Source organism: Pteropus alecto, unplaced genomic scaffold, assembly GCF_000325575.1.
Source record: "Pteropus alecto unplaced genomic scaffold, ASM32557v1 scaffold33, whole genome shotgun sequence".
Classification (NCBI taxonomy): domain Eukaryota; kingdom Metazoa; phylum Chordata; class Mammalia; order Chiroptera; family Pteropodidae; genus Pteropus; species Pteropus alecto.
Genome location: NW_006435762.1, coordinates 2,630,754 through 2,653,491, shown reverse-complemented (window position 1 = coordinate 2,653,491; position 22,738 = coordinate 2,630,754). Strand labels below are relative to the sequence as shown.

The 22,738-nt window shown below is 40.5% G+C and overlaps 1 protein-coding gene across 5 annotated transcripts in view; it reads left to right on the top strand.

The window, feature by feature from the left end:
- The window catches only part of MECOM (MDS1 and EVI1 complex locus), a 528,538-nt gene that overhangs the window by 757 nt on the left and 505,043 nt on the right, over window positions 1–22,738 (top strand). The gene's annotated exons all lie outside the window — the stretch shown is intronic.

Sequence of the window (22,738 nt, the reverse complement as noted above, 5' to 3'; positions counted from 1 at the left end):
CGGGAGGATTGGGGTGGGGAGTTGGGGAGACGAGGGTGGGGGCTGCAGTCGCAGAGTGTGTGTCAGGACACGGGCTGAGCAGAGCTACCGGCTCCGCAGAGCTGCGGGCAGGTGGGGAGAGAAGAGGCCCCGCGAACGCCTGAAGAGAGGGGAGTGGAGGGCGCGTAGCCAGGGGCGGCAGCCACGGAGGAGAAGGAGGTCGAAAGGGCGCGCTCCGGCCCGTGAGCTCTAGGCTGGCGGGGCGCCCAGCGACCCCCAGGGGGCAGGCTGCCGGGATGTTGGGCCACAGAGAGGGCGCGGCGGAGCCTCCAGCTCTCCTTCTGGACGCAGCTCGGGTCTTGGGTCACTAACCCTCCCCGGCGCCCCCTGCCTGCCCGGAGTGGAGCAGCCAGCGACACGCGGGACAACGGCGATTAGGTTCCGGGAGGGGGGTGGCGGACCCCCATCCCCCACTCTTCTCGTGGAAGTGTTGGGTGACTTCGCCCAGCATTGCCCGCGGAGCCGACACTCTCCGAAATAGCATGAGCCTCAACCTGGATTATAAGCGACAAGACTGGGTTTGCCCAAATGCTTCTACCTCGAATCTAAGGGGACTTGGCGGTGCAAAGACCCGCGGCAACCTTGAACAGTCCGAAGCGCTCCTCCGCGAGGTGTCAGCACGCGGGGTTGGAGCAGTCTCAGGAGAGGACAGGCCGCCGTTTGCTCTCCCACTCGCCGAAAACAGAACTCTTAATTGTTTTGTTGTGGACCAGAGAGATAAGAGGTTGGGGGAGTGGGATGCTTTTCCTCAGTGAAATCCCTAGTCTCCCCCTCCCCTTCCTTGCATATTAAAACCGAGTACTCCCCACGCCTTGCAGCCTTCAGTGTTCCCCCAGCAGCCGCGCGGAAGGAAGCCTCATGTTCCCGCCGGCCCAATCCGTTTCTTTGGCGGTGGGAGTGCGCGGTCTACCCCAGCGTGATGCTGTCGCCGTAGGCTCCTTTCTAGTGTTTCGACCAGTCCTCACCCAAGCACTCACTCCCTCCCCAATACGCTTCCTTGCGCCCTGTTCTCAGGGATCAACCTAAATACAGAGCTCTTTGGGTCTTCGGTCTGTCTGTTTCTCTTTTGGATATTGTTCATTTCACTTAGCTGCAACAGTGTCAAAGCGCGCCGGTGGAACTCCTGTTTTTCTTGTCTGCTTTTAAATGAAGCCGGTGTCTTTATTTTCATCCGAGGAGGAATAAATGTACATATGTTTCAGGCCTGGGGGCTTCCATTGCGACTAAAGGTTAGGGGTGTGTGTGTGTGTGTGTTGCGGCGGGGGCGTGCAGTTAGGAGGACGGGGGCGGGTGGAGAGCCTATTTCAATCCTGCGTCAGTTGTGAAATGAAAGCCGAGAGCTTCGCGCGCCTGTTTGCCGGGTATCCGCCGAAGTGAAAGCAGAACACAACACTCTTCGAATTTTCTTGAGCAACTTTTTCAACAATTTTAATTGTCAAGTTGTATACTGCCGTATTAAAACATTCCCGCACGCACGGCTCACTCGTCATCCAGAAAACAAGCCTCTTTCCGATGTGGTGATAGTTGACATTCATCCAGTGGGAGACCTATTTATTTTGTTTATAATATCTCTAAGGATGCCGCTGCCGCATTCTGATAACCAGATACGAACTCTTACAAACTTTTGCTAAGCCTCAGGTTCCCGCTCGGACCGTTCCAGCTGTTGCCGCCGCGGCTGCCTTTCTCAGACAGAACAGCTGTTTTATACAGTTCTTCAGTTACAATCTGGGTAATAAAGGACATCGCATCAAAACGACGCGTTTTTGTATTTCGAAGCGCTGGTTCCTTCCCCCGCGTGGTGCGCGAGCTTCCTAGCGCGTGGTGGTGACCCCTGCTGTGCAATCCAACGAAAACTTCGCTGCTCTGTCTGCACCGGTTTCTCTATTTTTCTGGGTTAGGAAGAGGCAATGTGACCAGCTTACTTTAAAAACACAAACCTACCTTTATCGTTACAAAAGTAAATATTGCAGGGAAAACAAATCGCAAGGAAACAGTTGTTTTCTCGATTGCTTGTTATTCTTTTTTGTTCTCTATACATTTCTCTGGTGGCCAAGTCCTGTCGCGGTCTTGGCTACGGTATAGGATCCTATGGACCAAGACCAGGGACCACAGACTCTGAAAGTACCCACTGAAGTTAAACCCCAAATGAGTGCATAACCCATTTAACAACTTATAGGGCTTGTTGTTTTTAAATGTTAGTTGAAAAGAATAAATTCGTTGCAATCATTTGGGAGAAGTAATCCATTTAATGAAAAAAATAAGGGAAAAGCAAGCGGATTGACATTTGTACTGTCTAAAGCCCTTGGTTTTTATTCCCATCTTTACAAAAGGAAAAATAAAATCCAAGCAGACTCTGACAGCTCCGGGAGGCTCCTAGTCGTTTTTTTGTTTTGGGTGAGAGGGAGCAGCTAGAATAGCACCTGGGCCGTGCCAGAAATGCCAGTTGCAACTGTTTTTCTCCTGGTGATGGGAAAGAAGCGAGGTTGGATCTGCCCAGCTTGTTTAGGGCCTGATACACCGAAGGAACCCCCACCCCCACCCCACTTCTCTAAAGTGATACCCGGTAGGGTTTCGATTACAGCAATGAACGAGTTGCAACGAGTAACCCCCTTAGCTACTAGCCCCCCAGAAGACTCGTAAAGACTCAGAAGGCGATGCGATTAGCAAGACCCCGGCCAGGGGGGCACTTGTTACTTGTACACTTGATCTCGGTTTAAAAAGAGGCTCAAAAGTAGGTAAGGTAGATGACGACCCTCCATCCCGTACTTAAACTCCTCACCTTAGCAGCCCAATAAGATAATAAAGGTTTCAGCTTGCACTCTTCATATATCCACCTACTCGCGTTTCCTTCATCCTTAAGCCCCCCCCCCAAAAAAAAAACCCAGATTAAAACACAGAGCTTTGTTTAAAAACTTATTTGTTTATTTCAGACTACTTTTGAGGAGGAAAAACGCTGGACGGAGGCAGAGGCCCCTTCTAGGAAGGCGGTTTATTTGCCATTACTTGACCATTACCCTGGCTTTAGGGCTTCTTTATTGCATTTGGCACTTGGAGTGTAGTCTTCCTGCAGCATTTCCATGTGTTTCGCCAAAAAGAAAAATTGTGTTTAGGGGAAGGTTAATAACGCTTTTCACCCCCTCCTCCCCCATCCTCAACACTGTGGAAGAGGACGGTTCATTAGCTGCACAGGCAGGAAAGATGGAAAGAAAGGCTCCTTTTTCGGGTTTTTATTTGTAGAGCGTGAGTTGTCGCAGGTCTTGGCGACGGTGTGCATGTGAGTGTGCCTTTTGCGGGCTAGCCCAGCTCTCATGCTTTCTGAGCCGGAGGCCTCTCTCTACAATCCAGGCCCGGCCTCCTCAGTGGACAGACATTCAACATGTAGGTCGCTTATCTAACAGAAATTAATGCATCATTTCATGAAAGTTTTGCTTTCTTCTTTTCTATAAAGTTTAAGGTAATAACTCTGTATACAGTTTCCCTTTAAACACATTGTAGTTTGGAGTTTATTTCATTTCATTTTCGGAAGTTGGGACCAGGTTATCCGGGGCCGCAGATGTGGCCTGGGGCAGGAAGGCCACAGCTGAGGACGCCTGGCTCTGTCCTCCCAGGGCAAGGAAGGCAGAGGAAGGCAGGGGAGCTACGACTTGTTGCCCTCGGCACGCCCGGCTGGGTGCCCTCTCTCCCCGCACCTCCTCCTCTTTGTCTCTGCTGGAAGCGCGCCCTGAAGTGGAGAAACTTGACTTGTCATCTCCTGGCCAAAAGCTCTTACCCCGTTCCCAAGGTACTCAGCGCCTGGCAGAGTCCTACTCCTAAGAGCTGGATACACCCTCCCACCCCTCATCTCAAAGCCGCCTCCTGCAGGGAAAGTGGGCCCCGATGAGGAGTAGGGGTGGAGCTGGGAAGGCCCTAGTGAACAGCGAGGCAGAGCTTACCCTGGTCAGGAATAAGGGTGGGGGGGTCCACACCTCCCTCCTCCAGCTAGCTGCTCGCTCCCGACTCCCAAGCAGAGGCCAGAACTCTTCCTTCTCTAGCCTCAGAGGTGCTGCGTCCCTGGCGCGCTGCTCCCTCGGAGAGGGTTTGCATTGACCGCGCGTACACACATGCACACACACGCACTCACACATTCACAAGTCCGGGGTTCAGGGACACACTCAAGTGCGGAGGGCAGGCACCCTCACCCATCCACTCTCCCCTCAGGGCAGGCCCCTTCCCAGCCTGGTCAAGTAGGGGAGTGAGAGAGGCTGGGGAGAGATGGGGAGACCGTCGCACTATAAGTATGTCAGGCATATTTTTCCGAAGTGGTGGAGTGCTAGTGAACCCCACCTCGGCTGGAAGCCACTGCTCTGGGCACTTTCTAAAAAGGTCTGTGGGGTCTGCTTTTCTTTTCAGCTGAGCTGCCCAGTATGAACTATTCTTTCCCTCCCCACTCCATTTGCCACGGTCCTCTTTTCTAAAATTAGATTTTCCCCTTCGCACTTTTCTGGCCTTCCGAGTTTACCAGGGAATTTCTCAAGGAAATTGGCTGTGTAGTGAGAACAAGTGTGAGGAAGAGGATAAAAAGGGATAAACAGAACAGAAAACAAGAGAGAGGGAGACAGAGAGAAGCAGTGTGCTTCTCCGATATCCCCAGTTCACACACAGATTGATATTATTTTCCTCCACCCAGTAAATGAAAAAAGTATAATCCTTGTTAATTACCTTTGCTTACATGCCATATAAGAAACTTCGGCGATATTTCTACATAGGGAAGAAACTGTATACAAAACTCTTTTAAAAGTGTGACATATTGCTGTAGTTCAGCACTAAAAAGCTAAATACACTTGCCCTCCTTTGAAGTGCCCTGGCTAGGGCGGCTTATTTGAGTGAGATTCACATATTGCTGTGGGTATAACTAATGGCCTCTACCTATTTAGCTCAAGTGGGAGGAGAGAAAGGCCTGAATTCCTTGTCCAATGGGTCCCTCTGGAGACTGAGTTCTGGCTCCTGGCCAGTTCTGTACAATGTCAACATTGAATATTTGAATTCCCAGACTCTCTTTAACAAGTTTCTAAATAAATAAACTCATTGTGTGTCTGTGTTTAAAATTATTTCACCTTTCATAAAAGCTGCAGCATCTTATTACATTGGCCTTGCAAGTTGATGTTTTAAAAAATAAACAAACAAACAGTGTAAGGCATTTTAATAGGCAAACCTTCACAATATGTATGCTTTGCAAAAAATCATTCTCTCATGTGTAGCTGGGTTGGTGCTATTTAGAAGGATCTTGGGCTGTTCTATATGATTTGTCTAGTGAATTATAATAAAAACCAAGCTAAGTTCAGAAAGTCAGTGAAATATTAATCACATCTAAAGGGAGGCCTGACTATGTAGCTAAAGTGTTTTTAGAAATATGATAATTTTGCCTGCTGTGTCCTACAGGGGAGGGGACAGAGAACTTCACTGATGTGTCCTTACTGGATATCTGTAGACTCCCCTAATCTACAGGTATTTAGTTATAGGTATAGACTTCTTCCTAGATGGAGTTTTATTTCTGGGCGTTTTTTTCTTTATCTGTGTCTGTCTTTGGAAGTTGGAAGGGGTTGATATACAGAAGTTATTCTCATATTTCAGTTTGGTTTCGAATAGGACCACATGAATCCTGTTTTTTCTAATCTCTCAGCATTTGAACATCCATGGCATTTTTATGCAGATAGGAACATACTTGTTCTAAAGAGTACAAACAATTAAAAAAAAAAGAAAGGCAAGTTCTAGTCCTCTTGGAAGTGTGGACTCCATATGGAGTTGTTAGGAGAGAAAGTGGAATTCACTCTAATTTATGTGTATAAAGTACAACATTATTAAAAAGAATGGGATTTGAAAGGGCACATAGCAAAACCCATAATATTTAGCTGGTAATGTGGAGAACTCAAAGCCAAGAAAAAAATACCACCAACCCATGCAAAAACCTAAAATAGATTACAATGACCTCAGCCATTTTCATTTTCAAAAATAATAGCCATGATTAAAATGGGGGGAGTGTTTTACTTGGAACCATACTCTCCTGCATTATTATAAAAGCTGTTTTGTGGTTAAAGAACTGTTTCATTATAGAAAGAAAAAAAGCAAGTGAATTTTTCATCAAATTCCTGACTCTTCAAAAGCTCTCATTCTTGAATTACTTATTTTGATTTTAATTATTGTTCTTATTCATTAGCAAACTTGTTTTTGGCTTGTATATCAGCCAAATCCTTGACTACTAACTTTTATAACAATTCTAAAGGAGAATTTTATTTAGAAAAGAGATTTTATTAATTCCCTTAGCAGACACCTGCTTAGGGGTTACTGTCTATGCCACAGGAAGAATCAAAGCTTTCTTAACCTGTTCGAGGACCAGACTAAAGGAATTAGTTTTGTATATTAGAGTTGTTCAGATTATGGCATTTATGAAAGACCTTATACATAGCACTTGGAGGGCTTTGGCAATGGGCAGGCTAATGAAACAAATATCAATAAGATCGTTTTGTGAGCATGGACAAGCCATAATCTCTGCTCTCATGGACATTACGAATGTGCTCATCAGTTTTTGAATCTGGGCATGGTATCTGATTGAATAGCTGGGTCATCTTTAAGTTATGGAAAGCTTCTGAGCCCCAGTATCTTTTCTAATAAAGTAGAAGTAATAATACTACCTTTCTTGAGCTGCTCTAAGGTTTAAATGGGGTAAATATATGAAAAGTATCTAAGTCACAAGTGATCCCTCAATAAATCTTAGTCACTTCCCTGAGGATATATCAGTTAAATATTCTGAAGAGAAATTTTAAAAACATTTTTATTCTCCCTGTTGTTTTTACCCATTTAGTTTTAGAACTATTTGCATGTATAAATTATTTTGTGTGTCTTCTCAATAAATCATGCCCTCAGGATAAACAAAAGTCATATCTGAAATTTAGGCATATTAAAAACTGTCTATACCAAGCCAAAATAGGCAGTAAATTTATTCTGAAAACTTGAGAATCTTTGCTCTTTTTCGGGAGGAGGGGGCACTATATAAAGTGATTGAAATTTCAACTTTGCTCCACAGATTTTGGCATTGTATGCACACAGCTTAAAATTAGTTGTGCATACTCTCTAGTTGTCATTAGGCTATGAACCCTTGTGTATGTAAATTTTTATGAAATAAGTTTTGTAAGTCACTTTACTACCCTTGCTGAGTTGTTCTCAGAATGAGGGGACTGGACTAGAATAGAGCTTGTTAACTCAAATACTTATAGGAATTGGCAGCTCCAATAAATGACTAGGAGAGGTGAGTATAAACACTAAATTCTCTCTGATTTTTATGTGAATTTTTGATACCCAGCCTTCATATTCCGGAACAAGAGAAAGTGGTGGGGACTGTGGCAAATTGAGAGTTCAAGCCTTCTCTAAAAGTGGCAGCTGCTTCTCGGTCTAGTTCACTGCTACCATTGGGCAAAATGGCCCAGTGTTGCTAGGTCCTCTGGATTGTCCTGTGAATTTTCTCTACTTTAAAATTTGACTCAATTTAAAAGACAACAGCAACAACAAACAACATTCTGCAGGCCCAGCCAAACACCTCTGTCTGTCATGTACAGTTTGGGGACCCTGGGTTTGCAATGTCTAGGTGAGATGAGTTCAAAGGGTCCTTCAAAGTTCCAACATTTTACGATATCCACAAGCCTTCCTGAGTATCACCTTGTATTTTTAAGATCTATATCCTCTCCTCAACCCCAAAGTTAGTGTGTGTGTCTGTGTGTGTGTGTGTGTGTGTGTGTGTGTGTGTGTTTTGATAGGTGGAAGTACTTATTACAGAATCTGATATCTGGCCATTTATCTGGAAAAAAGTCTTTCACAGCCATGTTGTGTCTTTCTTTCCCTCCATGCCGCTTCATCATTAATTGGTTTAAGAAAATAAACTGAAAACTCACTCCCCTCACATAGCCACTGGCCACCATTCTTTCTGATTTTTTACTCAACCCAATTCTTTGATTTGTGGGCTGGGGGTTGGGCAGTAAATCATTAGGAGACGGTTTTCTGTGGTTTTCCACAGTGGGAGAAGAAGTCATTTGGCTACTGTGGGTATAACAGAGGAAGAGTTTGCCCCTGCCCCCTATGAGGGTCCAGATGTCATGTTCTGTACATCTGTAACTAAAGCACCCAACTGATTTTTAAGACATCAACCTAAGATGGAGAAATTCGTTTTTAAGGGATGAATGTATTATTTGACAAGGGTGACTCTCCTTGCAAGAAGGTTATATATGTTCAGGGAACATTTGAAAATAAACATATGTTGTTCTGTTACTATTATGAGCTGTATTTGTAGCAGAATTGCTAGGTGAATAACAGGTAAAATTAAGCCCTAAAGACTAAAAGGGAAAGGTATGGTGATGGAATACCAATACAATGAACACTGCCAATAAAGTCTGAAGTAAGAACTTTATAAATATCTAAGTCAGTACTATATAATGCTCACTTTGGCAGCACATATACTAAATCAGTATTATAGTTAAGAAAATGGTCAGTAATTACTTATTACTTTTGGAGAAATCATCAGATAATACAGTGCTTGTAGAGCAGGACTTAGATTAGTGATGAGCCATGCTTATAAGCATTATCAGTGGGTTTTCAAGTACCGAGCTCCCAATTTTTACTCCTGAGGCTAAAGCCCAAGTTCTTTAGCCTGGCCTTTGGGGGCCTCCCACTCTTGAGTCAAAAAATATGGTGATTCTGAGCCCAGATTCTGAGTTAGATTTGCCTAGATTTGAATCTTGGCTCCATTTAATAGCGGGTGAAATGAAGGCAAGCCACTTAATCTCTGTATGCCTCAGTTTCCTTGCTTTTAGACTAAAGGTACCTCACTGAGGATTTGATGAACTAATGCATTTAAAGTGCCTTAAATATAGTAAGAACTCAACACATGTTCATTATTATTTTGTTAACACTTCAGGCTTATTTTTCTCCCTACTCAAGGCTGGTTCATTTAGTCTAACTTGTTTACTCATTCTGCTCTTCTCACTTTCTTGCCAGCCTAGGCTTGTGTTTCCATCTCCCAACTTTTGGCCACAGTGTTGCCATAGTCTGTAAATATACCCTTACATTATTTTTACCATCAAAAATCAAACTCCTTTAATATTTAGTTTAAACCCTCCTTCATCATGAAGTTCATTCTTATCAATCCTGGAGACATCATTTCTCTGTCTTTTCATTTCAGTAGTATGGAATTATTTTTACCTACTATCATTTTGATATTTAGTTATATATCTTTGATATATATCTTATTTTTCTAGCTAACTGTAAAACTCCTGGAGAGCTCATTTCTGTTTCGTATAGTGCCTGGTTCTATGCTTTGCATATGGCGGATATTAGTACAATTAGGTGACAGTGGTTACTGATGGGTTTAGGTGGATTATGTGAACCCTTCAATTTCTTTCTTCGCCTTTAAAACCTGCACAGTCAGGTAATGTCAGCACTAGAACTCTGGAATATCTGACACTTTAATTGCATACTAAATCCACAATTGGCCTATTTTGACAGTGATAAACCACCTGGAAAGCATATTTGGAAAGTAGAGTATTATTCCTGATTTTCACCAATAATGCTCCTCATTTTGCCAGTGCAGGTATAACCCATGCCTCTTTGCTTAAATTACAAATTGTTATTGATTTACATTTGATCTTAAAGCTTATGGAAACTGTAAGGGACCTGACTCTGGAGACTGTCAGTGGAGTCAAGGTAGGGCTGGTGAAGTGGTCGACTCATGTAATTCCCAGAAATTTGGGAGTAGTCAGCTTCACAAAAGTCATCAGAAGCCAAGTTTTTACATAAATTCTAACCCCGATTTATGCTGTATTGACATAGCATAGCAAGAAGAATTTTGCTGTATGTCGTAATGTCTATTTAATTAAAGGCTCTTTTAAACAGTTTAAGGCTGACAGATAATGATGTTGCATTCAATCTTGTTTTACTGATTAAATTAATCCCACTCACCTAATGGGGTCATCTTAATTCAAATGCAGCCATGACTTCTTCCTCCCGTACATTGCACTCCTCCTTCTCCATGCCCCCATTTCACAAATCTCTCATTTCTATGGAAAAAACAGGGCTATTTGTGCCTTGGACAGCTGTCCTCAAGCCCTGAGTGATTGCAGGGTTTCAGTGCCCATTAGGAGTTTTCTGTCGCCAAGACCAGCCTGGTGTGACTTCTTATCCTGCTCTTAGAACTGCTCTTAAGGCATTGGGAGCCACTTTAAATGAGGGCAGAGACTAAGAACCACGGCTCTTATATTTTGGTGTTCATTGTAGACTTTACCTTTGGCAGGAACCATGGAATTAGATAGTATTAAAGTGTTTCATGATAAAATGATAATAAAAATGAATGGAGCGATAGGACAACTATTTTGGTTTCTGCTAGGGTCATGGTTTGTGACCTTATTTTGGGTCTTGGATGCCCGCAAGGATCTGATGAAAGATAGGGAGCCCCTCTCCAGAAAATGCAAATATGTATAAAAAAATTTCATACAATTTTGATGGTTCATGGGCTGAATTCAAGTTATAGGCATTGTAGGGGTTCATTCATATGTTCAAACTTGATTTACTCTAGTATGTTATTTATATAATGCCTCGAAGCCTTTATCAATCTTTTTTTCATTATCTTAGAAACCTGATTTTTTTCTGATTACAAAATTCATACACACTTGTTCTAACAATTTAAAAACTGCAAGAATTATCACATAGAAAATGAAAGTGCTTTGTAGTCCTTTCTCTTTCGTCACACTCTGCCTGCAGATGACCACTATTCATTATTTAAAGTTCTGCAAAGTTTCTCCCATGCATCTGTTGGTAAATACATGTATACAGCTTTAAAACTTTTTAAAGCTACTTGCTTTTTTCTTTTTAAAAACTTAATAATATACCTCAGATCTTCCCCCACCCCATCAGTACAGAACAATCTAGCCCATTCTTTTATAGGCGGCAGATCTTCCATTGTTTGGATGTAACACATTTTATTGAACCAGTCCCCCATGGATGACATTTGGGTAGTTTCCAGTTTTCAGAACAGAGAGAGAAGTTCCCCGAACCAGGACTTTAAGGGAAAATGAAAGTGAAGTGTACAATTAAAGGAAGCTCACAGTTTAGGGTGAAGTGTGCTGGCCTCTGAGCAGCGGGCACAGCAGGGCTTTGGGAAGGTCATAGAGGGTTGCCTCACTCTGTCAGGACAGATCAGATTTCCAAGTATCTTTACCCCCTGGGGGACCAAGGGTCGAAGTCCAGAGCTAAGGTATATCTTTGTAAGATCTGCTGTGATATATCTGTGATATTCAAGCTTACTGGATTGTTCTGGACCTCATATTTATACCCCATTTCCATTTTCTCCTGCTGTTCAGAACAGGCTGTAGGTGAAATCAATTCATATAGCCCTAACTGGATAAGGATAAGTAAGTTGTTGGGGTTTCAATTCTCAACATTTTTTTGTTTTGTTTTTTTCTAAATGTGATTTCTTTGTTTGCGTGGTACATTATTATCATACTATCCTATCCCCCATATACACCTTAAGCTATTTGATGTGACAAGATAAATGCAGAAGGTTATCTGAAGGCAATCAAAAATGTTTTGATGTTCTTTAAAAAAAATTACCCACAATAATTTTTAACCTATGAATTGGAAAGACCATTTTTACAAGAAAATGTTTTTCACTGGGTAACCAGGCTAAGGGAAAATTTTTATAATGGAAACTATCTGTACTTTTAACTATAGCATCAAGGATATGACAGTATAATGTTACACGCTAAAGCCCATCAGATGCAAAATTCCAGTTTTTGATTATAAGTTATAAACCAGGATAGAGAGACTTCTGAAAAGTGGTTTTCTTTGGCAATGATGTTGTTGATTAAATATAAAAAATTCAGAAAAAAATTAGTTCAGCTCATTCCTTTACACAAAAGTTTACAAAAATGGAACGGCTGGGTTTTGGTTCTAGTGGGAACAACATTGCTTATTAAAGCTCATTGGATTATATTAGATTAAGAACACACTAGACATTTTAGATTGGATTTGAAAAGGCACCATTCAAGGAGTTAAAAATTTAGTCATATAAATCTTTTAAAGAATTAATTTACTTTGTGATTTTGATTCCTTAGAGTACAGTATTTTTTCCAAATTTATGTATATTTTTTTTGTGGATGCATAAAGGTTGTTCCATGGGGCATTACTCTTGTTAACATTTTCAAAGTATATTTTCAATGAGATCAATCAAATTGAGTCAATAAACAGTTATTGAGTGCCTAGTATATATTAGGAATGATGAATGAAACCCCAGAAGCACTCACTTTCCTGAAAATATTGAGCATCAGCATTTGACAGACATACATATACTCCTGACAATTGTTTATTAATTGAGACAAAGTTTGCCATGTGCCTGTTGCTGGCTATCAATGCCTACAAAATGGTTTTATGAGCTTGGTATACTGAATCCTATGCCTGACTCTTCTTCAAAAACTTTGTTAACATTGTGAAGCCACACACTCAACAAGCTGCAGTGCCATTCCAAGTGTTTGGGGTCTCCCATCTGAGAATAATACCATAGTTCATTTCTCTTTATACTTGTCAGATGTGCAGGTCATTGCCTGTCTCACTAAATTACTTGTGCGTTAATGCCGAAATGGTTTTCATTCAAGATACTTGAAAATAAAACCAGATTCTTTATAAATACTTACTTGGTGAGTATCACCCATTCATTCATTCAACAGCTCTTTATCGAGCGACTACAATTCTAGGTGAGGGTTAGGCAGCAACAGACACAGACGAAGCCCTTGCTTACATGGAGCTCCCATTCTTGGGGAAATAAATGCATATGCTCATATACTTTCAGATGTTAACTGGTGATATATAGAAGGTAAAGCAGGGTAACTTGCAAGAGAGCACCCAGGGGCCTTATTTTAGAAGGGTGGTCAGAGAAGACTTCTCTAAGTAGGTGCCATTTGAGACAGAGCTAAATGAGGAGAATATTTATTAAATGTTTGAAGTGTGGCACAATGAAACTTAGGGAATGGCAGGCATATCCAACCTGCTTCATTCTCTAACCTAGGGCACAAGCGGAAAAAGTGTACAAGTATTATATTTTATTTCATTTGTCGAATGCATTTATATATACCACATGTACATTTAGCTAGCTTGCTCCACAACATAGGAGCCAGAACAAAGGTGTGTGTGTATCTTCCTTTAAAGAAGGAGAGAGTTTTGTGTTTCATCTGCAAATACTAAGTTAGTGTCAGCATCAGAGGAGCCTATTAGGTTTCTGGACCCATAATTCAGTCCAGTTATCCAATATTTATTGAATATATACTCAACAGTCCAAGCCAATCACTGTGTTGGGCACTGATTATACAAAGAGAAATAAAATGTTTCCTGCTCTTGAGGAATTTATAGGCTATTGGAAGAGAGAGATGTGTGAACAGAGGGTTTCAGTACAGTGGGGTAACTGTAAGAGCAAGGGTGACAGGTCTATTCAAGTTGAATCACTATGATCTGGATGGTAGTATGTGACCAATGGCATACCCTCACTGTACATCTATTCTTGCAAAAAATTCTTTGACCCATATCCCTCTAAGCTCAGAAAAAATATGTTTCAAATTTGAGAGTTAAAAGTTTGCATGTGTTTAATGAATTTTAAGGCATATTTCTAAGTTTATCATCTTCTGAGCCTTCAGATGCTTAGTATGAAGGACATTTGTATATTAGATGGGCAATTGAATGTTTCCCAAAAGGTCCACCCATCATGTTTGTTTGTGGTTAGAGAAATGGTGATTGCAATGACCTTGTAAGATGCAGAATATACTTGAGGTGTATGCCCCATAACCTTGGGTCTGCAGATGTCAAATTACTGTTCCCATGCTCACCGGTTTCAGTGTATTTTATCCCTTGTGTAGTTGGAGCAACCTAACCTTTCCTGTCACAGTTCAAGGAGAAGTTCTTTTTTTGAAGATCTCAAAGAGTTTTCTTCAACTTCTTGCCACTTATAGGTCTGTCTTAGAGCAAAGATCTGATCAAAATGCCCAAATTGAAGTCTGTGTGCTTTTAATAGGTGCATCTTGCTTTTAGACTCAGTTTTTATCCAGTAGAAGATGGTGCTGCCCAAAGGCTGACATGAGTTTGTATCTCAGGCTGGCATGTGATTTTGTTGTTTGTAAAAGAGAAATAAGAATAAAAACCATTACCCTCTCTTCCAGTTCTCTTTGCCAGCCATCTTGCTGTGTTGTGTGTATGTGTCTAAGCCAATGTTCCAGCCACTAGGCTTGGCACAGAAATCAGTGCATTCAACATCATTACTGCTGGGCACCGTTCGAAATCCTGAGCAAACTCCCCATTTGCCTAAATGCATAAGATGCTCATGATTTAAGCATCCCGTTGATAATGTCGCAATATTAAAACACCAGCATAGATGTCATTTGACCCAGGAAGCAACATTGTATCTTTGTTTCTTTGACCTAAAAATACTGGGTGGATGGATCTGAAGAAGATGGGAAATGTCAAGGTGAAAAATATGTATCTAGGCTTTCAAAGGGCCTCGTGATCTGTATATCAGATCTCTCTTTCTGCCCTTGAGTGATGGTAATCTCAGTCACCAAGGTTTTACCCTCAAGGAAAGAAAATACTCTGATACCTAATACAATGAGCTGCACCTCAGGAAACCTTCCAAGTGAATCTGTGGTTTTGGCCAGGGCTTATAGATGGCTTCCAGGATGTGTGAAATGAGACCATTTGCTTCCTTATAACATTCACCGTGTGATTTGCCTGATCACATCATAACATCTCATTATGTAGACTTGACAATTAGTAATCACTATCCTAACAGGAAAATGCTCTCTGCAATGATTTCAGTCCTGTCCACCTTAAAGATAGGCTCTTATTTTGTTCTTAGGTATGATAATCTCAAAAGTTCTGTATATTTTGGGCACCATGAGCATGTATATTTTGGGCACCATGAGCATGATGCTGCCGGGCGAGTCAGGACATCGTTTGAGTCCCAACTTTGCTACTTATCAACCTGGTGGCCTTGGGTGGGGCACTAACCCTCTGAGCTCAACATCCTCGAGTATAAGATAGGAACAATAACTACCTTCCTCCAGACTAGTATTTTTAAAATAAGAAGACATATGTGTAAATTTTTATAAGCTTTAAAGAGCTGTATAAATTTAAAGTGCTATGAAAAGCTCTAGAAATTATATAATATTAAAAATGCTAGAGAGGGATTACGAGTGTAGACTCTGAAGCCACATTATTTGGTCTGAAGCCTTGGTTTTACTGCTACCTAGTCGTGTGGTCATGTATAAGCTCCTTAGCCTGTGTCTCAGTTTCTTCATCTGCAAAACAGATAATTTATAACAACAAGTAATAGTACTAATCAGGATTATTTAGTGTTTATACACTATTGAGTTTAGTTCTCATGCCTCTGTGAGGTGGAGGATGTTATTATCCTGGTTTAGAGATGAGGGCACTGGTGACATGTTAGTTATTTGTCAGTTCCAAGTGCAGAGCTGGGATCCAGCCTGGATCTGCTTACACCAAAGCCCAACAACTTAATCTGAACACTCCACTGCCTTATTTTTTCATCCAGCGATAAAAGTGGAACATTATATTGCTTGAGTATTCCAGAGCTCATAAAAGGTAATATGATTTTGGGTAGAGAATACCTTAATTTAAAGAAATGATTTCATACAACTATTAGTAAAGAAGGATTTTGCTGCAGTTTATATGAGTAATCTTTTCTTTATGACAAGGGCTGATCATCTCTTTGTCTTTCATTTTCTTCCCAGAGTTTATCTGCAGTGTGATTTTCCATCATTTAATGTTTTTAGTTTTATTTAGGGAACTCTACAAATCTTTGTTGAATGAATGGCTTAGGAGAGACTTTATTACTTCATTGCCTGAAATCACAAACTAATTATACCTTACAATTTACCAGTGGATGGTGCTGGGTTCAGATTCCAATTTGCTAAACAATGTCCCATAACTGTAAACTTGCCCAAGGCCCTCAGCATGTTCTTAAGGCAAGGAAAGCGAGCTAAAATTTTTCTGAATCTTTCCTCTGTGCATACCATCTGAAACCAAGTCCTGTTTACCCATCCTCAACTTTGTTTTAATATCCAAATCACTTGGGCCTTGCAACAGCGTATCTGGCTAGCTGCATAGTTGAATGATCTGTGGGATTTAAATAAGGAGAAGGCTAACGAGTTCTCAGATCTAGTCCTTTTGTTTGTTTGTTTGTTTGTTTTTTTTGTTTTTGGAAAGAGGGCAGTAGAGAAGAGACATACAGTGACTTAGATATGGCTGCATAAAATCACTTGGAGAACTTAAATATGTGGGTGCTTGGGACCCACCCCAAACCAATTAAATCATAACCTCTGCGGGGCGGGGCTCATGCAGTGGGAAGCAATGAGGCCTGGATATAAGAAACTGGGAAGAAGGAGGTCATTTTGATTAAAGAATTAGGGAGATAGCAGAGATAGCAAGGCGCCCACATGCTACCCTTGTGGTGATTCCAGGGTTAAATATATTTTAATGTATGGCTTCTTTTTAGTTTTTACAGGCATAGGTTGAAAGTTGGAAATATTCTCTCAGCACTTCGCTCCATGAACTTGCTTTCTGCCTATGATTTCTGGCCTTTGTAGCAGCAATAGGTGAGAGATTACTAGTGTCAAAGGTCAACATTGAGGAGACTTCATCACAGAGAATGGATGATCTTTTGAGAGTCCAGGAGCTCTGACATCTTTTGACCAATTTAACCTGGTGGTCATTTCTAAGGAGACAATAATGTTTTTCAGGTTAAAGAACAACAAAAAAACAACCCAAACAAAAACAGAATCAGCAGCTGCTTTGTGAGACAGCACTTCAGTATTGCTAGTTGCTTTTGCCTTTTAGTTTTCTAGGATCCCAGACACAAATCCTTCTGTCAACCTCACCATGCAAAGGGAGCACTGGGAATTCTAGAGAAGGCATTCGGGGAAAACAGAAAATGAATTGTAAAAAATTAGAAGTCTCTACCTAGAAGTGTTAAAAAGCAGAAGAGTAGGTTTTCAGGTTGTGCTTGTGCTTATTTTAGGAAGTTTGGATGTTGAACGCCAGTGACCCTTATGCTTGGCTGGTTTTAATGCTATCAGTCACTCACTTCCATTTACAGCAAGATTCATTAAATAAACGCATTTGGTGTTGAACGTTTAGTTGCACCTGAGTACACTTGCTCAATGTGCCTGATGGTTCTAGAGGTTTCGTCGAGCTCAGTGGGATGGACACCAAAACACACCATGCTCAGGAACACACGGTTGTGTGCATTTGTGGTGAAGTCTTTACTAAAAGACAGGAAGGAATTAAGCCGGTAAAAAGGTGTGAGTGTGTATTTGTAAAATGTGTGCTTGTGTGTATCTTTGGACACTTGAGGAGCCCTCTGTCACTTTTAGCTTAAGTTATATGTTTCAAAATTATTAATTGTGTTGCACTAATCCTGCGGCTTATTTCAATGATGATTATTCTAATTGCCTCTTTATTTTTTTCTTTCAAAACGATCACTTGCATTTTATAATTTTTAGAATTTTCTCTCAACCAGGTACAAAGGGATAAGGTGGTTCAGTCATTGAAAGGAGAGATTAAAGCCATGTTTTTATAAGAGCTTTTAGATGTTTATTTTGATTATAATGCCAGTGTAAGATGAATATAAAATATAATATGCCAGGAACCGAGAGTATAATTTTCTAGCCTCAGGAGTGGGGCTATAGAATCACAAGTACTTGAGATAGTCTGTGTATTTTAAGAGCATTATAAGCTGCAGTGCAAGAGGAGGTTTGCAGCAAGCTATATGGTCAACTAGAGAAAATAGAATGGTTCTATTCTGCAGCTGAGGCTTGAAATAAGGAAATGGAGGGTAATTTTTCCAGGCCGCTCATATGAGAGGGGTGGAACTGGAAAGAGATTTCTTAGCTACCAGACTGCGCATATCTGTTGCAATCAGAGGAAGTTTTGTGACTTATTTTATGGGAGTGGAGCATCTCTTGTAGAGGAGTATCTTTTTTACTGTGCAGAAATGATTAATTTCATTCTCACTGATAAATATCCTTTCTGCTATAGTACTCTTTACATGTCTTTGAGGTAAAATAGGAAGCTATGTTCTAAAAGATAGGCCTGATACTCTAAGCTCACTGGAGGTGAGGCCCGAGGCCGGGCCAGCGCTGTCCTGGTGCCCTCAGTTAATGTTTACGAAGCTTCCGTTTGGTGAATGATTTTGTATGAAGGTTCTTTTAGTAATTTTATATGTGACCTATTTCTCCCTTATGCAGCTTCTGTTTTGAGAGTAAGCAGAAGGAAATGGTAGTAATAACAAAATTGGTTTTTGCTCATTCACACTTTTCTGCCATTTGGATTATAGGAGTAGTGAGGTGGGAGACAGGATGGCAGAGGCAAGGATGTGGAAGAAAAACACAGGCATGTGGGAGAGAGAGGATGTGCAAGGTGGAGCAACCCAGGTGTGCTTATAAGAGGGTTTGTTTAGAAAACACAGTGCTAATAGTTCAATATTTCAACGCTCATATTTGGGGATTCACACATCTCTATTAGTAGTTCTGTGAAGAGGAAGTTTAGCAAAATCAGATTGATGACTGATGTAATTTAATTAGACTCTGGCTTCATAAATATGCAATGTTATTTGAATGAGAGGTTAAATCATTAGATTTCCTGAGAAAAATGGCAATTCGGTTTGCTTTGGAGTTGGTAGCAGACATTTCCACTCTGGTATATAGGTGTATAAAATAATCCAGTAATTTAAAAATGAAAAGAAAGGCTAAATTTGATTGGCTAGTTACTGTAGCAATTTGTAGCTATTTCTTACTCTCCTTTGCAGCTCTACCTCTCTTTTCCAGCTTTGTGATTCCAGATATTTCTTTCTGGAACCATGCTTTCTGTAATAGCTTTGAAAGATGCTATTAGGTTTATGGCCCCCTGATAATTTTACACCGCCCTAAATCCTTTGCATGGTAGCTTTACTAGCATATCCAGAACAAACTATTAAGACTTGATAACGATATGAAAATCAGTCAGTTGACTGATTTTTTTTTTTGATAGGTCAGCAGAATGAGAGTACTTTTTTTTTTTTTTTAACCTTTGTTTTGAATAAGATTCCGGCCAGGGATAATACCTGAGACTGTGAATCAATAGGCACACTCTCCAAGGTAATTTGCCTTGGAACTTGTTGGAGCCCTCTCTCTAACCCTGGTAACTCTCCCAACAGTCAGCCTTTTTCTCTTTTGTATTTTCTCTCAATTGCTCTTTACTTCTGGCCAAGATTCTTTCCTTTTCACTCCTTTTTTTTTGTTGTTAGTTGGCTCAAGAACATACTTTAGAGTTGATGAATTTGCAGTTTTATTAACATTTCATCAGTTATCCGACTATTTTAAAATCCCATTTACAAATATTTTCCTTCTCCCTTGTCTTCCCTTTATGTTCGAAATGGATAAAGCAGAAGTTTTATTTTTCATGCCTACTTTCCCAGTCACCATCTGCACCATCCTCGTATTCTCTTGAAGCCATTCTGTTATATTCTTTGCTGAAATGAAATATATGATTAATAAATGGGAAGGCCCTTACTCGTGATTGATAACTACTTTTAGAAACACTGTCATTTGCAATTCATTAAATGCCTTATTTGCCATTTATATTTACTGAAAATTGATACTCTGTGTATTAGTTCTTTCTCAATGACAGATCACTGGTAAATGGATAATTAAAAGAGAGCTTAATTCCAATTTATCTTCATTTCTCCTTGAAATAATTTTACAGCTGTCATATGGACCTTCTTCTCCATTCCAATGCATTACTCTTTGCCTGTTCTCACCATTGTTCTCTCTTATTTCTGAATTTCTTTCCTAAGGGCAATGTCAGATTGTCAGAAGACCCACATTCAAATTCTGCCTCTGCCACTTGCTGTGAGACTTTGGGTAAATTGTTAACTGCCCCAACCTCAGTTTTCCCACTTACAAAGTAGGAGTGAGAATACTTATTTTACACAATTGGCATGAGGTTCAAATGAGATAATATACTGGAAAGTGCTTTGCTAGCTGAAAAATGGTGTACCCATTGGAACTAAATTAATCAACATAGTCCTCTAGCTTCTTTGACTAAAACACTTGTGATAATGACCCATAATAGCCGGGTATAGATATAGCACATGGAATAATTTGCAGGGGAAATGAAAGGCTGGCAACAGATATGTAGTAAAACCTTTGGTGAAATGCCAAATCTTCCCACTGCACAGGAGCACAGAAGGTGCAGCTTTATCAGGAAGGAGTTGGCTCGATGGGGTTAAAGTCACTCAGAAGTGCTGACTCACCCAGATCTGTGCCCTATGCAAATAGAGAGCAGTTGGCACACTGATTAATTTTCTTTCAGCGACCGTGCCCTAAGATAACTGCAAGTGCTTTCCTGCTTCTTGTCACTACTGTGAGTCCAGCCCATCCCCTTAGACCTCAGCCACTGGCCTCCTGACTCCTTAATCTTGCTCTGGTCTGAGGTTTTCACCAAATGAGGCTTTCTTGATTACCGAACAGATTTCCTTCATTTTCTGCCTTCCCTTCCATTTCCCTCAACTCTGATATCCGGGTGGCCTTTAGTGTTACAGGTGGCAGGACTCCTACGTGGGAAGACGTCTGCTTGTCCACTGCAGCTTCTTCTTGCCTGTCGAGGCCTGGATTGTCACTGCTAGGGCTTTAAGAGTTCAGTCAAAAGCTTCATGGCCTCTGTAAGAGAATACATTGAAATTTATCCCCCAGAGGGGTGTCTGAGCTTTTCCTGAGGGCTTGTATTGATTGGGTGAAGGAGAATGACATGAGCTTGGAATCATCTCCTCACAATTTTCGTGAGGTCACATCCTGTCTCTTGTCTAGCAAACCTTGACTCATGGGAGGTATAGGTTTCAGGGTTTTATAGTAGTTCTGCAACCTGGGACATCGACTTCACTTCTGTATGACAAAGATGAGACTACCTACCTCACAGGGCTGGTATGATGTCTCAACGAGATCATATTTGTACTGCGCCTAGTACTTTGAAATACTCAGTAAAATCCTCCTCTTTAGTACTATGCCCTCTGTAAAGCTGCTACTGTCACCATCTTCTTTTATAGATAAAAGTTCTCAATAGTAAAATCAAATATTAGAATAGTGCAGAAAGATGGACATACTCTTGTGAATAGATTTCTTCTCAAATTCCATTAACGCGTTGATATTGTTTTGGTTCTGCCCTCACCTGACCAGCACCTCAGTAGTAATCATCAACATTTTAGAATAGTAAAAGACAATGTTTTGGAGAAGGCTTTTTAATAATCATTTATTGGTATCCTGATATTTTTTGAATCTTGGATGAACTTATTTTCAATGAATGATAAGGTCGGGTCCTGATTTTTCTTTAGAGACTTAAGTATTCTTTTAATTGGTAGCGTATGGTGTATCAACTTTAGGTATTATGGCAGACTTTTATTGTTCGAATAAAATATTTGAATAATTTTTTGAATTAAAAAATTGAATAACATATTTAACTACTGTTCACAGTAAATATTCATTGCCTCTTCCTGGGAGAAAATTATACTTCCCTATCTCATAACTCCAGGCTTGATCTGACCAATATATGTGAACAGACAGAAGTTTTTAAGATTCGACATGTGGCTCACTGTATTTTGTCTTTTCTATCTGTTATGAAAGCTGGCATATTCCAGATAGAGGCTATTTTAGCAGCCTAGGGCCTGGAGGAGAGATAGAGCTGATGCATTGTTGGCCCAGAATGAGACACATAACCTAACAGTAGTAAGAAATAAACTTTTGTTATAAGCCACTGAGATTCTGGGGTTATTTTTTTACTGCAGCATAATCTAGCCTATTATATATAGGTATTAATACTTGTGAATTTTGATTAACATTTTATTGGGGTACCAATTACGTATCTTATATATACTATATGTATATATCCTGTATGTACTTGGGGTTTTGTCAACTCTGAATTATCTTTAATATTGTAATTGGCTTTCATTTATTTTTTTTCCTACATTGATTACAAGAGTTTTGTGTCTAGTTAAGTATACCTTGAAAATATTAGTTGTTAATAAAGAGAAACAAATTTAAACTGGCTTAAAAAATATTAGCTTATGAAACTGAAGAACTATACATAGATCACGCTTCAGGCATAGTTTGATCAACTATCTGGCTCCATTTATTCAATTTGCTCTTCTTTCCTCTCTTGGTTTCATCCTCAGATTGTTGCAGAATGTTTTATTATATGGTTTCTTATTCATATTCTAGAGGAGGGAGAAGGCTCCTTTTCTCCAAAGCTTCACAAACAAATAAACTTTCCTTTAATTGGACTGACTTAGGCAATAGGCTTGCCTCTGTGGCTTAAAGACCACTATGAGCTGATTGACTCAGATCTGGGATACATGCTCTTCCCTGAACCAAACCAGAACCCATCCCTGGAGCTTGGAGGGATATTGTATTAATATGGAAAAGTAGCAGCTATAGCAGAAGAATTCCAAATTCTCTCTGGTTTAATACAGTGAACATTTATTTCTCAGTCATGTGATAGACTAATGTAAATGCTCCTAATCCTAATGATTAGTTCACCTCCAAGAGGTTATTCAGGGATCTTAGTAACTAAATATCTTAGAGTTCCCACCTCCTCA